This window comes from Hypanus sabinus, chromosome 14, assembly GCF_030144855.1.
Source record: "Hypanus sabinus isolate sHypSab1 chromosome 14, sHypSab1.hap1, whole genome shotgun sequence".
In the NCBI taxonomy this organism is placed as follows: domain Eukaryota; kingdom Metazoa; phylum Chordata; class Chondrichthyes; order Myliobatiformes; family Dasyatidae; genus Hypanus; species Hypanus sabinus.
Window position 1 is genome coordinate 62,128,271 of NC_082719.1, and position 18,954 is coordinate 62,147,224.

General features: G+C 39.7%; 1 long non-coding RNA gene across 1 annotated transcript in view; it reads right to left on the reverse strand.

Moving 5' to 3' along the window:
- Positions 1–2,608: 2,608 nt before the first annotated feature.
- The window catches only part of LOC132404805 (uncharacterized), a 96,631-nt gene continuing 80,285 nt past the window's right edge, over positions 2,609–18,954 (reverse strand). Inside the window, exons 2-3 of the long non-coding RNA XR_009515679.1 lie at positions 7,066–8,223; positions 2,609–2,959 (exon numbers count right to left, since the gene is read on the reverse strand). This is a non-coding gene — a long non-coding RNA (uncharacterized LOC132404805). The remainder of the gene's footprint in view (positions 2,960–7,065; positions 8,224–18,954) is intronic.

Below are 18,954 nucleotides of genomic sequence, written 5' to 3' on the forward strand. Positions count from 1 at the left end.
ATGAGGATTGTGCTGGAGACAGTCCACACGTGTTACTGTGCTTCCAGTGCCAACATAGCATGGCCACAACATATGATGCACTATGCCCGATCCTCTGAGTTCCTCCAGCAGCCTATTTTCTGCCAGTCTCGTGGAGGTTCACCTAGCACAATGGCTGGAGAATTTCTCTGCCAATAGACTCTACATAGCATTCAATAAAAGAGTAAAATCAATGGGCTGCTGGCAAAGAATTCACAACAGATTTAAAATTTGTGCTGTTTTATTGAAACCAGAAACTGAATAGCACTTAAACAGGACTGCACTTAAACTGCAGTTTGGCACAAGCTGTCAGATTTTCCCAAACAGTTCCAGCTGAACAGATTCTTTTGAAATGTCCAGTGAATGGAAACAGTACAAACTTGTCGATTACTTTTACTCACCTACTATCCCATGGAAAGGACAATTAATTATGAATTCTGACAGGGTAGAAGTTGGTAACTCAGGAAAAAGTACTTCTTGGATCTGGGGACCAAGAAGAAACAAAAGTTGTCAACTTACACTAGATTTCCACCATTTCTGGAAATTTCCTCCTGCCTTGTTATTATGACACTTTCCTCTCCTTTATAAGGAAAATGACAGCTCGGCACAAACAACTTAATCCAGGAGTTTTCTGCTTCCATTCTTTCCATTGAAGGAAGAGGATCAGTCTTAGCAAATGCAGAGGCATCTTGTAAGTGGGAGTTGAAGCTAACCTCCACCACAGCATGTGTGGGCCTGGTAGTACTGTCCAAGTGGTGCCCCTGAAATTTTCGAAAGGACATTTTTCGGGAAATATACAAGAGACAGTTTCATCTTTATGCCCAGGGAGTTGAATCTAGGTATGCTGATCACCATAACATAGGATTGTTTGTGTTTGCCATGATAGGCAGAGGCCTGAGAAGTAGCTAAAATGGCAAATGTGGACTTTGTGTCATGCTAATGCAGTCTCTGTTAATCCTGAACACAGTCTTACAGCAATTATGAAAAATTAATTTTAGCTGTTATCACATCAGGAGCAATCCTGCAACTAAAGGAACCTAAGATGTGGATTTAGATGCAAAAGCATAGACACACAAGGCACACAAATGCTGGAGGATGAAGTCAGGCAGCATCTACTGGGGGAAATATATCATTAATGTTTCGTGCCAAGACACATCTTCATGACAAGAAAGGAAAAGGGTAGAAGGAAGAATGAGAAGGTCAGGAGAAGGGAAAGGAGTGCAAGCTAACAGTATCAGAGATACGTCAATGAAATTCTCATAAACAGTGCATATCTGTTGAGTAAATAGTCAGCATCATCAGTTGACATTTCATTATAACATGCACTGAAGAGAAACGGATTGCTAAATCTCCAACAAATTAGTATGAAAGAAATCTTGAAATGGGATGGCATCCAAATGGAAGATGTAATCCTTCAATCAGATTTGCAATTTTCATTTCCTGCTTGTAATGAAGAAGCCAAACACATCTCTACAGAACAGTGTAGCTAAAAAAAAACTCTTTTTCACGTGTTTACTCATCTTGTGTTCAAAGGCACATCAAACCAACTTAAATAGCTCACTGGCACATTAATCTTGTTCTGTTCTTTAAGGAAGCCATAGCAAACACACCTTCTTCATTTCCAATGTGTTACATATATTCTTTGCTTTAATTTAGTTACTTTTTTTATTTTACTGCAAATTAATTCACTGTTGTTTTCTCTCTATCACATTTAAGAGGGGAGGTGGGTCAGTGAGTGTCATGCATTTTGATTGGCTGATGATTGAAGAAGTGGCAAATTAAGAAAGATGGGCTGATCTCTGCAAACTTTGTGAGGGGTTGGTAAGACATGATAGTCTGATGAAAGCCTTTGATTTCTGGATTACAATTCTGCTCATACGCTGTTATTAAACATATTCTAGGGTGACCTTTTGAATTCTACAGGAATCAGGATGTCTGGAGGTTAAGGATTTTAATTCTGTTTCAATGTATTCCTGTTTTAATCACACAGTGTGCACAAGATGTCATTTAATCCATTACTCTGTCTCTTGTGTTGCTTGCATTGGAGGTATCTAAAATTAGCACGAGTGTTTGTGTTTCTCCTAACTTTTTCATAAATTAAAAAAAGAATTTGTTTAGCTTTCCAAAGTTAAGGAATATTGCATGTCTCTAAATTCAACCCAAATCAGGTTTATTTGAATTGCCGTTAAGTCATTGAATTTGTTTTCTTACGGCAACATTGCAGTGTGATACATCGAATTACTATGTTGCCAAACTAAATAAGTAATGCAAAAGACAAATAATGAGGTAGTGTTCATGGGTTCATGGACCTCAGACACATGATGACGGAGTGAAAGAAGCTGGTGTGTGCATCTTCAGGCTCCTGTAACTCCTCTCTGATAGAAGTAAGCGAAGAGGGCGCATCATGGATGATGAGGGTCTTTCGTGACGGATGCTGCCTTCTTGAAGCACCCTCCACAGTCACTTCCAATCATGTATATATTTTTAATTGCAGTGAGAAATAAATACCCACTTATGACTCTATTTATAAACTCATCTAAAATATAAAACATATTTCAAAATACATTTTAATGATAAAATGAGATTGCAGTTTATATAATTAATATACATTCATTTCACATTTCATACTATCATTGTTTCAAAGTGATCAATTTTGTGTTCTGCTAGTTAACTTAGGGCATCTCATGGACTTTACTGGCAACAAGTAAAATTTCTCTTACATACCACTGATAAATAACTATAAAGTAAGTTTAATCTGGCAAAATGACTATTTATAAACACAAGAAATTCTGCAGATGTTGGAAATCCAAAGCAACGTACACAAGCTGATGGAAGAACTCAGCAGGTCAAGCAGCATCTATGTAATGAACAGTCAAAGGATTGGGCTGATACCCTTCTTCAGGATTGGCTGTTTCGGTGGGGTAATGAGAACCCAACAGAGCTGGAAAATAATAATTTGTATTACTTTGAAAATTAAGAAATGTGATTTATCAGTTCACAGTGGGTAATGCAACTTATGAGGATTCAAGCAAAATTATCAGGCTTATTGGTGTTGCTTGGCCAGCAATGCAAAAACCTATGGGGTTTGAAGCAACATGGATGAGTAGTTAAGATGAATAGCACAGATCACTGGGTAAAGGAGGATTAGGGCACCATGATCAGAAGGCAGTTTGGAATTTGGGAAGTGCACGGTTCACTGGTGAGGAAAGTATAATATAATTAAGTGAGTTACAGCCACATAGTCATAAGGATAGCCTAGGGATTTTGATGCACTGTATGTGTTTCTTTGAGTAGCCGCATTGTGCACATTGTGTTCTGCAACATAGAGGGAGATTGTTAAATTATTCATTTCTGCATATTTATTCACTTTCCTGTTAAAGCTAACATCGACAGCTTTTACCAAAGTTTCTGTGTAAATATGTACATTTAGCTAGCCCTAACCTTTTGTTGTTGTGGTGATAACCTTAACTTTGACTTCTAGTTAACATTTCACTGCATATTATTCCCAGTATAATTTAGCATACAGTAGATCATTAATCATATAGTAATTGCATAATAGTTTAAGGTAGCAGAGTTTACTCTTTGAATTAGCAACAAATAAATTCTGGTGATGTAATCTGATTGTCAGTAAAACCATGGTCTATTAAGAAGAAAACAAGTTCAAAGTGAAAATTATCAATGTCTTCAACTGAGTTCCATTTGACAGTAAGATTATGCTGATCCTTTGCATCAGTTGAATTTTCCCACTGTATCCTCATTTCACATGATTCCATGAGGAATCAAAAACCTACCAGTCTCAACATAAACGTCAATATGATGAGTGCCAATGGTAGGATTTCAACTCGTTTCAATTTCCCAAAAATAGGAACCATCAAATCTTATAATCCAACAAGTTAATTTATTTGAAAACTAATGGCTTTAGTAGAGCTGCATTCATTAACTAAAGAATGATAGTATCAATATAATCTAAAGGTCAAATACACGACTTTCAGAGGCAACATTGAGAGATTATTGCCGAGAATGCTCTTTGCCAATCTTCTGTCAAGAATCTGAATCAGAATCAGATTTATTATCATTGAACTGGGTGATGTGAGATTTATTGCTTTGTGACAGTAGTACAGTACAAAGTCACAAAACTATTATAAAGTACAAGAATAAAAGCGTGCAGAAAATTGAATAACTTGGTAGGGTTCATGGATTCATAGAGCATTCAGAAATCTGATGAAAGAGGGGGGAAATGCTATTTCTGAATTGTTGAGTGTGGGTCTTCAGGCTCCTGTACCTCCTCCCTGATGGTAGAAATGAAAAGAGGGCACTTCCCAGATGCTAGGGATCCTTGGTAATGAGTGCTGCTATCTTAAGGCAGCACCTCTTGAAGATGTCCTCAGTGGTGGGGAGGTGTAAATGATGTGGAACTGGCTGAGTCTACAGCCCTCTGCAGCCTTTGCAAATCGGTGCATTGGAACCTTCACACAAGGCTGTGAGGCAACCAGTCATAATGTACTCCACTGTAGAAATCTGTAGAAATTTGTTGAAGGTCTTCAGTGACATAATACATCTTCTCAACCTCCCAAAAAAGTAAAATTGCTGACATACCTTCTTCATCAGAGTATTTTGCATCAGTCTTCACTGAGGAAGAGACTAGCAGTATGCTTGATGTTATAGTGGGTGAAGGAAGAGAAGTGGGTGCAGTTACTATTACCAGAGAGAAGGTGCTCAAAAAGCAGAAAGACCTAAAGGTACATAACCAGATGAACTGCACCCTGGGTTCTGAAAGAGGTAGCGTTAGAGATTGTGGTGGCATTAGAGATGATCTTTCAAAAATTATTGGACACTGGCATGGTGCCAGAGGACTGGAAAACTGCAAATGGCACTCCACTCTTTAAGAAAGGAAATTATAGAACATTTAGCCTGACCTCAGTGGTTGGGAAGATGCTAGAGTCAATTTTTAAGGATAAGGTGATGGAGTACTTGGTGGCACAGGACAAGAAGTACAAAGTCAACATGAGTGAATCTGCAGATGCTGGAAATAAATAAAAAACACAAAATTCTGGCAGAACTCTGCAGGCCAGACAGCATCTATGGGAGGAGGTAGTGACGACTTTTTGGGCCGAAACCCTTCATCAGGAGTGAAGTAACATGGGATGGTCGAGGGGGGATAAGAAGTGGGGGAAGGGATAAAGTAGAGAGCTGGGAAGTGATAGGCTGGAGGGAAATGGGCTAGGGGGAAGGTGGAGAATTATGGGAAATAAAAGAGAAAGAAAGGTAGGGCTGGGGGGAGATTATAGTGAGGGGGGAAAAAGAGAGAAAAAGAGATCCAGACTAAAACTATAGATAGGGGTGGGGTAAGGTGGGGGCAGGGGTATCAACAGAGGTATGTGAGTTGAATGTACATGCCGGCAGGTAGATTACCTAAGCGGGAGATAAGGTATTGCTTCATCAACCTGCGTGTGGCCTCATCTTGACGGTAGAGGAGGCCATGGACAGACAGATCGGAGTGGGAGTGGTCTGTGGAATTGAAGTGTGTGGCCATTGGGAGATCCCGCCACTGCAGGAGGACTGAGCACTGGTGTTCGGCAAAACAGTCTTCTAGTCTGCATGGTTTCAAAGTCAGCATGGTTTCATTTGGAGAAAATGCTGCCTGACGAACCTGTTGCAATTCTTTGAGGAGATTACAAGTAAGATAGATAAAAGGGATTCAGTGGATATTCAGAAGGCCTTTGACAAGGTGCCACACAGGAGGCTGCTTACCAAGTTAAGAGCCCATGGTATTACAGGAAAGTTACTAACATGGTTAGAGCATTGACTGATTGGTAGGAGGCAGTGAGTGGGAATAAAAAGATCATTTTCTGTTTGGCTGCCAGTGAGTAGTGGTTTTCTGCAGGGGTCGGTGTTGGAACCACTTCTTTTTATACTGTATATAAATGATTTAGATGATGGAATAGATGGCTTTGTTGCCAAGTTTGAAGATGATACAAAGATTGGTGGAGGGGCAAGTACTGTTGTGCAAACAGGTAGGATGCAGAAGGACTTAGACAGAATAGGAGAATGGGCAAGAAATTGGCAAATGAAATACAATGTTGGAAAATGCATGGTCATGCACTTTGGCAGTAGAAATAAATGTGCAGACTATTTTCTAAATTAGGATAAAATCCAAAAATCTGGGATACAAAGAGATTTGGGAGCCCTTGTGCAGAATACCCTAAAGATTAACTTGCAGGTTGAGTCGGCGGTGAGGAAGGCATATGCCATGTTAGCATTCATTTCAAGAGGTCTAGAATACATGAGCAAGGATCTGATCCTGAGGCTTTTTAAGGCACTGGTGAGGCCTCACCTTGAGTATTGTGAACATTTTTGGGCATCTCATCATAGAAAAGATGTGCGGCATTGGAGAGGGTCCAGAAGAGGTTCACAAGGATGATTCCAGAAATGAAAGGGTTATCATGCAAGGAACGTTTGATGGCTCTGGGTCTGTACTCACTGGAATTCAGAAGGATGAGGGGGGATCTCATTGAAACCTTTCAAATGTTGAAAGGCCTAGACAGAGTAGATGTGGAAAGGATGTTTCCCATGGTGGGAGAGTCTTGGACAAGAGGGCACAGCCTCAGGTTAGAGGGGCACTCTTTCAAAACAGAGATGCAGAGAAATTTCTTCAGCCAAAGGGTGGTGAATTTGTGGAATTTGTTGCCACATGCAGCTGTGGAGGCCTGGTCATTGGGTGTATTTAAGACAGAGATTGATAACTTTTTGATTGGACATGGCTTCAATGGTTATGGGGAGAAGGCTGGGAACTGGGGTTGAGGAGCAGAAAAAAAAGAATCAGCCATGATCGAATGGTGGAGCAGACTCAATGGGTCAGATGGCCTAATCCTACTCCTGTGTCTTATGGTCCTATATACCTTTATTCTGCCACTAATTGAGCTGGAGAAAACAGCAGATACCGTTTGACTCTACATAAAGAACAAAGAAGTCAAATAATACAGGTGAACAAAGGTGCATATTATAACAGTGACAGGAGATATACATTGTCGTACTGTGATTACAAACCTGGACGAGGATGGTTCAGACCCAAGTGCTTGAGTATCCAAGGCTTGGCTCGAGGCATGGTATAAAGCTGGAATGATAACAGAGCCAAAACAAAATGCTGGATGATATCTCTAGTTAGGCTTTTGATTAACCATCATAGCTCATTTCAGGTGCTCTTAAAATATTCAATTCTTGGCACCCACAACACGATTGCCAATTAGCAGGATGGTCCTGAACTGTTTCAGGGGACGCACCAGCTTTCTATATTCTGAAGAGTTAGAGCTTATAAACTCTGAAAACTGGTACAGATGGATGCTTGCCATAACAGGACCCCTCCCCTACACACTGGCTGCTCAGAGGGACAATGATGGTAGTCATAGATTAGATCTGGATCCAAGATGTCCCTTTCAGGAACCCGCACCATTCCTCGATTCCAAATTCCTCCCAGGTCCATGAGGATCTGCCGAGTACCCTGAACCGTTCTCAAATCCAGAATTCTTTTTACTGGGAAAAGTTGTTCCTCATCAACAAATCTGATTGGCTGTGGGTTTGATGGGGGTGTAGCTAAACAGCTGGTACTCACAGGTTTCAATGGGAAATAGGGAAAGTGGGATCGATCTTGAAGGTCTTGGGAGCTGCCAAATGCACTTCTTTAAGAACCTTGAAGGGTCCAATGAACTTGGGCACAAGTTTCCTAGACTATACCCAGAGAGGCAAATCCTGTGTTGACAGCCAGACCCATTGCCCTGGTTGCAAAACTTGTCCCTGCCTTCTCTTGCAGTTAGCATTTATTTCAGGCTTCTGGATAGAGGCTAACAAAATCCCCCCCTGACCATTTCTCATTGCAGCATCAGACAGGGTTTTCAGCCACAGGAACACTAAGTATGGCCTCCTTCGGAGACTCCACCTGTGCCTGGGCCTTGCGAACACGCTGATCGATTTCCAAACAGATATAAAGCTGGAACAAAAACAAAATGCTGAACAGTACCTCTGGTTCGGCTTACAATTGAGCATCAAACCTCAGTTCAGGAGCTCTTTAAGTACTCAATTCTTGGCACCCAAAACATGATTGCCAATGAGCAAGGGGTCATGCCAGCTATCCATATTCTAGCGAATTAGAGCATCTAAACAGTTGGGTGCATGTCATAACAAGTATTAGGCCAACCTCTCATTGAATACCTGCAAGGGACCAACAAATAAAATTAATTAATAACCAGTGCAAAAGCATTTTAAACTCATCATCGCTAAGCAGCTGTAATATCAGTAAATACATATGACTCACAAAATCTAAATATAGAGATTGAGGTATTTTTGACACATTTATCCCTGAGCAGTCAAAAAATTAATCAAAGTTGGTAAGGAAGAACAAAATTTAAGTTAAGATATTTTGTGTAATATTTGGATTACATAGTAGTGCTTCAAAGTATAAAGTTGTTGGACTTCCATTACCTTTAGGATGTATTTGCAACGATATAAAGAAAATTAAAATGCAACAACGTAATATTATCATAATCACCCCTCATAAATACGCACTTGAATTCACTGTGGGTAAAAATACAACTTTTATTGAGCTTCCTTGCCCTGTTGAATGTGCCAATGTCTCTGAAACATGTTACCTAATGACTTTTCTGTGTTCCTCTGTTTCTATAACAGTCTCCATTTTGATATCAATGATGCTGTGAAGAGCGCAGCAGTACCCTGAGATAAATACATCAATGATTCCAAATATAGCACAATTAATTTATTTTAGTTAAGTTCTGATGAAGGGTCCTGACCCAAAATGTCAACTGTACTCTTTTCCATAGATACTGTCTGACCTGCTGACTTCCTCCAGCATTTTGTGTGCATTGTTGTATTTGTAGCATCTGTAGATTTTCTCTTGTTTATAGTTATTTATCTTTATTTTCCCCTTGTAATTATTTAACACTTCTTCTAAACCTCTGTCCTCAACAGTGACCAGTGACCTTAAAGAAATGATGCCCAGCAGGATAGGATGGACGGGATCGAAATATTAATCGGGCAACCCATGCCATTTCCAGCTTTTGTGGATTGTAGGCACATACAGCACAGAAAGCAACCTTTTGGCCCACCATGTCCATGCCAATTATCTTTTCGCTATCTATATTAAATCCATTAACTCACACTTGTGCTTCAGGCTTTTTGAAAGGTCTCCGCTAAGAGAGTCTAATGAATTTGAAAAATTCATGGCTTAACTTCTTAAAAAATTACTGCAATAATATTTCAATCAATTCTGTTATGTAAGCCCTACCTCCACGTTTTTTTCTGTGGCTCTTACGGACAATGTGTCTGAAAGATGGCATTCTTTTGCTCTTTATTTTTTGTTCTTTATTAATTAATTTATTATAATTCATTGAACACAATTTTCTATTTAGAGATCCATGCTAGCTATTTTTGATTGTATTTTTCTTCCTAGATGTTTTGTTAGGTGATGATGATGTCAACTCAGGCCTGAAAGGCCAGCGTTGGGCATTTTCATGCCTTACAAGGCATGGAACGAAAGACTGTGTGACGCGCCACTCCTCACACAGAAATTTTGCAGTATTTTTTTCCTTTCTTTTACGAGGTCGAGTTGTGAGCTCAACACTCAACCTGGCACGGATGGAAAGTGTACTCGGGATCGGCCCGACTGGATTCAAACCCGGGAACCTCCGTTCTGGGGTCTGGCGCTGATGTCACTGCGCCACCAGCTGACAGGTGAACTTTCATAATATATTCTAATATACTTACAAGGATAAACTCTTTATTCTCATCATGAACATGAGTATTTATGTTTTTATTTTTTTTTTAGAGGGAATCAGGCATCAGTGCCATCATTCATCAGGTATTTTGAGCACCCAAGTGATATACTAAAACACAATGGACTCCGTATGTATGGGTACGCATGAGGATTTTAATGTTGACAAAATTAGGAGACATCAGAAAGCCATCAGAAATCCTTCAATTTCAGCTTTCAAATTGGGCACATTAAGTTATTCAGTTTGATTCCATAATAAGACCATAAGACATAGGAGCAGAATTTGGCACTTTGGCCCATCAAGTCTGCTCTGCCATTTCATCGTGGTAATCCATTTCTCTCTCATGCCCAATCTCCTGTCTTCTTCCTCTAAACCTTCATGCCCTGACTAATCAAGAACCTATCAACCTCTGCCTTAAAGATACCCAGTGACTTGGCCTCCACAGTCACCTGTGGTAATGAATTCCACAGATTCACCACTCTCTGGCTAAAGAAACTCCTCCTCATCTCCATTTTAAATGGATAATGGGGAGTGCCTATTAACAGATGTTACTCCCCTGAAGAAATATGTGCAAACTATGCAATGGAAAAGTTTACTCTTCCTTTTCCATGAATTCTTACTTGGTGTTTGGATGTATTAGATGAAAGCACTTAAGTTCTAGCAGCTAATTTTGTTGACTATATAAAGATTGGGAGGAAGGTAAATTCTGAAGAGGACATATGGAGAATAGAGAATTAAGTAAGTGATTAATTAAGTAATTAAGTAATAGATTAAGTAAGTGGATGAAGATTTGGCAAAGTAGAGTATCATGTGGGGAAATATGAAAAATATATCATCTAAATGTTGAAGGTTCTAGGTACAAAAGAATCTAGCTTATTCACAAAAGGCTATTGTGCTGGGGTAATGAGTAATAAAGGGGTAATAAAGCTAACTGAATGGTGATGTCTATTGCCAGGGGAATTGAATACAAGAGTTAGGGGCTTACACTTCAGTTATAGAGAGCATGAGGGAGATCATATCTGGAAACTGTGCACAGTATTTGTCTCCTTATTTAATAAACAATGTTAATACATTAGAATTAGTTCAAAAAAAGAGTTACTAAACTAATACCTAGAATGGCCAATGTGTCTCATCAGGAAAGGTTGGACAAGCTAGGGTTATTCTTGCTGCTGTTTAGATGAGTAAGAAACAATTTGACTGAAATATATAGGATCTTGAGGGGTTTTGACAGAGTTGATGTGGAAAGAATGCTTCCTCTTGCAGGAGAATCTTACATTTAAGAGATGAATCATGGGGTCCAAGAACCATAGAGCACTAAAACACAGAAGCAGGTCCTTCAGCCTATCTAGTCCATGACAAATGGTTATTCTACCTAGTCCCATCAAACTGCACCTGGAATATAACCGTTCATGCCTCACCCATCCACGTACTTTTCCAAGCTTCTCTTATATCTGGGAATTGACCCTGCATCCATTATTTCCACTGGCAGTTAATTCAACACTCACACCAGCTTTCAAGTGAAGAAGTTTCTTCTAAAGTTCCCATAAATATTTGACCCCTCACCCTTAATCTATGATCTCTAGTTCTAGTCTCACCCAACCTCAGTGGAGAAAGCCTGGTAGTATTTATTCCATTTATACTCCTCATAATTTTCTATACCTTGCTGAAATCTCCTCTCATTCTCCTACACTCTGGGGAACAATGTCCTAACCTATCTAATCTTTCCCTATAACTCAGGTCCTCAAGATTCTTGTAATTTTTCTCTGTACTCTTTCAATCTTATTGATATCTTTCAGGTAGGTGACCTGCACTGCACACAAAGCTCCAAATTTGGCCTCACAAATGTCTCATATAACTTCAACATAACATCCCAATTCATGGACTCATTACTTTGATTTATGAAGGCCAATGCACCAAAATCTATCTTTATCTACTTGTGATGCCATTTTCAAGGAATTATGGATCTGTTTTCCGAGATTTCTTTGTTCTTTTTAAAACAAAAGTTTATTGATTTTTAATGCATTTTCTACAACACTACAAATAAAAAAAACCCAGACCAAAATAGAAAATTAATACAGTGCAAAATAAACATACAATAATATTATAATACAAAAAAGATAATTGAGAAAGCACCCAAAGTGAAGTCATGTAAAGTTAGTATCCTCCCCAAGCCCCACAACAAAAAAAAACTCCAGACCAACTATGGCAAAATGTAGAGAATATAAATCAGGACATTCAAACCCCCAAAACTGTAAATACACTTGAAAACAGAAGATAATAATGCCTACTACCAAAAAAAAAGAAGAGCTGAAAGTAAGGGACTGAAAAAAAAACCTAATTAAGAGGAAGTTATGAAAGTACTCAATAAAAGGTCCCCAGACCTTATGAAACTTTATATCTGAATTAAGAATTGAATAATGGATTTTTTCAAGGTCTAAACAGGACATAATATCAATGAGCATGCATGGGCGAGGCAACATCTCTCCATCTAAGGAGGATTAGACGTCTAGCCAGGAGAGAAGCAAAAGATAAAATATTCAACACTTAGTCGAACTCAAACGTATATCTGCCTGACCCAAAAAACCAAACAGAGCAATTAAAGGGTTAAGTTCTAAGTGGTGATTCAGAATACAGGATAAAGTTATAAAAACATCTTTCCAAAATTTCTCTAAACTAGGACAGGACCAGTACATATGACTAAGAGAAGCCTCACCCCTTTTGCATTTATCACAAAGAGGACTAATATTAGGGTAAAATTGAGATAATATAGATTTGGACATATGGGCTCTATGAACAATCTTAAATTGTAAAAGGCAATGGCGAGCACAAAGAGAGGTTGAATTAACCGATTTGAGAATCGAGTCCCAAATCTCATCAGATAAAGAGATATTTAAATCATGCTCCCAAGCCATTCTAATTTTATCCACAGGGGCACGCCGTAAGGATGCTAATTTATCATGAATAAATGATATTAAACCTTTACCCAGTGGATTAATAGAAAGAAAGAAATCCATAACATTTGTCTCAGGCATTTCAGGGAAGTTAGGAATTAAAGGATTGATAAAGTGTCTAATTTGGAGATATCTAAAAAAAAATGGGGATTAGGCAGATTGAACTTAGCTGAGAGCTGTTGAAAGGATGCGAAGCGATTATCGATAAAAAGATCTTCAAAATGTCTAATGCCTTTCCTATACCAATCATAGAATGTTGGATCATACATAGTAGGTAAAAAAAGATGATTATGTAAGATAGGACTAGAAGGGGAAAAACCATAAAAACCATAAAATTTCCTAAACTGGGCCCATATTCGCAAAGTGTGTCTGACAAGAGGATTAACAATTAGTCTAGACAAACTACTAGGCCAAGAAGTGCAGAAATAGATAAATCTTTAGTGAAATTCAACTCCATTGCCACCCAATTAGGGCACTCGGGTTGGCTATGAAAAAAAGACCGAAAGGTAGTGCAACATATGTTAGCTGCCCAGTTGTATAAACGAAAGTTAGGTAAGGCCATGCCACCCTCTTTTTTAGATTTTTGAAGATAAACTTTATTAATTCTAGAACTTATTCTTCCACAGATATGACAAAATAATAGAGTCTAAGGAATCAAAAAAGGTTTTAGGAATAAAAATTGGGATAGATTGAAATAAATATAAAAATTTAGGGAGAACATACATTTTAACAACATTAATACAACCTACCAAGGACATAGATAGAGGTGACCATTGTGACAGACTCTGTTTTGTAGTATATAAAAGATTGGCAAAATTTTCACGAAAAAGATCTTTAAACTTCCTTGTGACTGTAATCCCAAGGTAAGTAAATTGATTATGAACTACATTAAAGGGAAGGTCACGAAATGCTAATACTTGTGCTTCTTTATTAATTGGGGAAAGTTCACTCTTATGTAAATTAAGTTTATAGCCAGAAAACTGGCTAAATTGATCAAGAAGTGAAAACATTGGCGGTAAGGATGTGGATGGATTTGAAAGAAAAAGTAATAGACCATCAGCATAAAGAGAAACCTTATGCTCAATACGAACCCCCCCCCCCCAAATCCCAGTCAGTTCAGGACAGCTTCGGAATGCTATCGCCAGAGGTTCTATAGCCAAATCAAAGAGAAAGGGACTTAACGGGCATCCTTGAAGGTTGCCATGTTTAAGGTTAAATAGCTGGGATTGCTGAAAATTAGTCAAAACAGAGGCAGTAGGACACAGATACAGCAATTTGATCCAAGAGATAAAACTTTGACCAAAGTCAATTTTTTCTAAAGCTGCAAAGAGGTAGATCCACTCTATACGATCAAATGCTTTCTCCGCATCGAGAGAAATAATGCATTCAGGAATCCCAGTTGAAGGTGAATATAAAATGTTAAATAAATGCCGAATGTTAAAAAAAAGGAAGATGGTTTTTAATAAAACCAGTTTGATCATCAGAAATAATAGAGGGAATAACAGTTTTTAATCTATGAGCCAAAACTTTGGCCAAGATTTTAACATCAACATTAAGCAAAGAAATTGGCCTGTACAGGGAACACTCTGTTGGGTCTTTACGCTTTTTTAATAAAAGAATAATACATGCCTCATTAAAAGAGAGTGGCAATTTACCATAATTAAATGAGTCAGATAGTACTGAGAGTAACTGAGGAGAAAGGAGTGAAGAGAATGATTTATAAAATTCTACGGGGAACCCATCAGGTCCAGGAGATTTTCCTGAAGACAATGCAGAAATTGCAAAAGATATTTCTTCTGACGATATAGGCTCATTGTTTTGCTTTAAAATCAGATGAAAGCGAAGGAATATTCAGATTATTTAAGAAAAGATCAACAGAAATATTCTCATTCAGAGATTGATGAATAAAGCCGAGAGTAAAAATTTTTAAATACGTCATTGATTTCTAAGAGATCCGATGTAAAATCCCCATTCTCCTTTCGGATCTTATTCCTTTGTTCTAATGCATACCTCATTGTGTACATCCTTCCCTGGATTGTCCTCCTAAAGTAACAAGTTTAATTGTCTTTCAACCATGCATGAATACCTTTAAATACAGCCAAATGAAATAACGTTACTCTGGTGCCAAGGTACAATAACATCTTTGATTATTGGAGAACCTAATGCGATCAAACCTGCCACCATCTTACCAGAGTCCTCTTACACTTGCCTGCATTAAATTCCATCTGCCATTTTTCCAGCTGGTCCATTTGCATCCAATCCAGTAATAGATTTGACAAACAACAATGGACTCAGCTTCAATCCCTGTGACAAACCATTGGTCACAGGCCATCTGCCTGAAAAACAACAATCCATGACCACCCTCTGGATCTACCACCAAGTCATTTTTATATCCATTTGGCTAACTCCCCCGAGATCCAAAATGGTCTCTCCTTCAGGTCAAGCCTATCATCAAAGGCTTTACTAAAGTTCAATGCCTGCCACCCTTCTCTCATCAATCCTTTGTCATCATCTGTTCAATAATCTCAATCAAATTTGTGAGACATGATGTCCCATGCACAAAGCCATGCTGACTATTCATAATAAGTCTTTGTCTTTCCAAACACAAATAAATCCCACCTCTCTGAATTACTTCCAGGAACTTTCTCACCACTGACTTAACGCTCTCTTTTCTGTTGTGTCCTGCCTCATCCCTGTTGCCTGTCTTAAAGATCCAGCATTAGTTTGAACTTCCAGTTCAAGTTCAGTTTATTGTTATTCACCGTACACACATTGGCCACCAAAGGAAACAATTTTTCTCAGGACAATGCTGTTATATTACTGTCTAACATATCAGCACATATATACAGTTATAAGTATCATTACATTATGCACAGTACACATAATTCTCACACACACAACACATTGAACAGTGGCCACTAAGAGATCGGAAGCCTGAGAAGACGTAGCTCACTCACTTATAGACAATACATGCAAGAGTAGGCCATTCGGCCCTTCAAGCCAGCACCACCATTTGATGTGATCATGGCTGATCATCCACAATCAGTACCCCGTTCCTGTCCTCTCCCCATATCCCTTGACTCTGCTATCTTTAAGAGCTCTATCTAATTCTTTCTTGAAAGCATCCAGAGAATTGGCCTCCACTGCCTTCTGAGGCAGAGCATTCCACATATCCACCACTCTCTGGGTGAAAAAGATTTTCCTCAACTCTGTTCTAAATGGCCTACCCCTTGTTCTTAAACTGTGGCCTCTGGTTCTGGACTCCCCCAACATCGGGAACATTTTTCCTGCCTCTAGCGTGTCCAATCCCTTAATAATCTTATCTGTTTCAATCACTTCTGCCGATTGAGTAAAAAAGGCAGTGACACGTGGCAGTTTGGAGTTTTGAGCAGCGGCCATTCGGAGATCAGAAGCCTGAGAAGATGGAGCTCACTCAGGTTTGCTGATTCAGCAGAAAAGGCACAGAGTTGCGGCAGTTTGGTCCATTGAGACAGTGGCCAATCAGCGTTCAGGATAGATTGACAAGTTATAGTAAGGCATGGGCAAATGGTCAGACTTAGTTTTTGAGGAGTTTTTGAGGATTCAGCTCTTCAAGGCTTCAGTAAGGAGAGGCTTGTGTATGAGAAGGCAAAAAGAGCTGTAGGTATAGTTTCTCCTCCCAAAATTTATTGTTTTTCCTTTTTTATATTTGCTCAGCTAGGACAGCAGTGATGTCAACCAGGATAGTGGAATGCTCCTCTTGCGGGATGTGAGAAGGCAGGGAGACCTCCAGTATCCCTGACAACTACAACTGCAAAAGGGGAACCAGCTGCAACTTCTGACACTCTGTGTTAAGGATTTGATGCTGGATCTGGATGAACTCCAGATCATTCAGGAGGTTGAGGGGTTGATAGACAGGACCTATAGAGTGGTACACTAGTTACATCCAAGGTGTAGACACAGGAAATTGTGTGACAGTCATAAAGGGGAAAGAGATTAAACAGACAGCACAGAGAACCCCTTTGGCCATCCCCCTCAACAACAGGTAAACCACTTTGAATATTGTTAGGGAGGGATCACTTAGCGGAGGAAAGTCAGAGCAGCCAAGTCTCTGGGACTGAGTCTTGCTCTGTGACTCAGAAGGGAAGGAGGGAGAAGAGGCGAGTTGTGGTGTCTGGGGATGCATAAGGGGAACAGAATGGAGGTTCTGTGGATGAGAACGAGATTTGCAGATGGTATGTTGCTTCTGGGTCAGAGTGACATAGGTAGGAAGAGTGACGAGGTTCTACAAAGTGAGTTCAGGGAGTTAGGTACTAAGTTAAAGCACAGGACCTCCAGGGTTATGAACTCAGGATTGCTACCCAGGCCATGTGCCAGTGAGGCCAGAAATAGGAAGATTAAGCAATTTAACATGTGGCTAAAGGGATGGTGTAGGATCGACATTTCTGGATTATTGGGTCTCTTCCAGGGAAGGTAAGACCTGTACAGAAGAGACGTTTTACACCTGAACTGAAAGGAGACTGATATCCTAGTGGAAAGGTTTCCTACTGCTGCACGGTGGGGGTGGGGGGGTTAAAATAGAGTTGCAGGGGAATGGGAAGCAGAGTGCCTGAACAGATAATGGAGAGGTTAGAGTCATAGAGTCAACTTTGTTGGTATCAGAAATGATCTGGCATGTGTGGATTGTGACTGGCTGTTCTCTGTCATAGGTGTACTTGGAAAGTGGGAGTGTAAAAACGACAGATGTAGGGTATCACGGTTTTCAAGAGATAATGATGTCCTGGTCTTTTTTTAAAAGATGTATTGAAGCGAGAGGCAGGTAGGAAATAGTGGCATCACAGGTTGATAGGGTCATAAAGAAAACCTTGGTACATTGACCTTCATGAATCAAACTATTGAGTATAGGGCATGGGTTTTTATGTTGACGTTTTATAACATTGGTGAGGCTTGACTTGTAGTATTGTGTACAGTTTTGGTCACCTTCTTATAGGAAAGCTGTAAATAATGTTGAAAGAGTACAGGGAAGATTTACAAGGATGTTGACAGGACTGCAGGACCTGAGTTATGTGGAAAGATTGAACAGAAAAGGACGTTATTCCTTGGAATGTAGAAGAAAAGGAGAAAATTTGATAGAGGTATACAAAATTATGAGGGGTATAGATAGGGTAAATGGGCAGGCGGGCTTTTTCCACTGACGTCGGAAGGCACTACAACTAGAGGACTTTGGTTAAGGGTGAAAGGTGAAAAGTTTAAGGGGAACATGAGAGGAAACATCTTAACTCAGAGATCAATGTTTAAGAGAAGTTTGGATAGGTACATGAATGGTAGGGGTTTGGAGGGCTATGGTCTCAGTGCAGGTCAATGGGAGTAGCCAGTTTAACTGGTTCAGCATGGACTAGATGGGCTGAAGCACCTGTTTCTGTGTTGTTCTTTTCTATGACTCTATAAAGTAACATTGTCACTAATTGGTTAACAAATAATAAGGTGTATGTACGACATAAGTTAAAAAGTAAGCAATATAATGTTACTGATGCTTCATGTATGACGTGACCTGGGTGGTGGCAGGGTGCTCAGTAGTCTTATGGCCTGAGGCGAGAAGATGCTTCCCATTCTAATGGTTCGTGTCCTAATGCTGCCGTCTTCCTACCTGATGGTAGAGGGTCAACAAGATGGTAGGAAATCATTGGCAATGCTAAGGATCCTGCATGGGCCACGATCTGGCTAAATATCTGTGATGGGGGAAGAGAGACCCCGATGATACACTGAGCAGACCTCACAATCCTTTGTAGGGACTTGGGGTCAGATGCCTTGCAATTCCTGTACCAGATGGTGATGCAGCTGGGCAGGCCATTCTCGATGGTGCTCCTGTAAAAATTGGTTAAAATGAGGATGGAGTTGGCAGGTGGAGGAGCCTCACTTTCCTCAAACCCCTCAGGAAGAGGAGATGCTGTGGTGCTTTCTTGACCAAAGAGGTGGTGTTGAGGGATCAGGTGTGCACTCTCAGAAATTTGGTGTTCCTAATTCTCTCCACAGAGGGCCAAAGGTTTAGTTTATTGTTAAAGTGTCCATATACAATACAGCACTGATATGTGTTTACTCCAGAGAGCCATTAAATACGAAAAGACCATAGGAGCTGATGAAAGAGAAGACGTCAACTCCTCCCCGGCACAAAAAAAAAACAAAACTTGCACAGTCCAAAACTCCCCCTCCCCAACAGCAAGAAA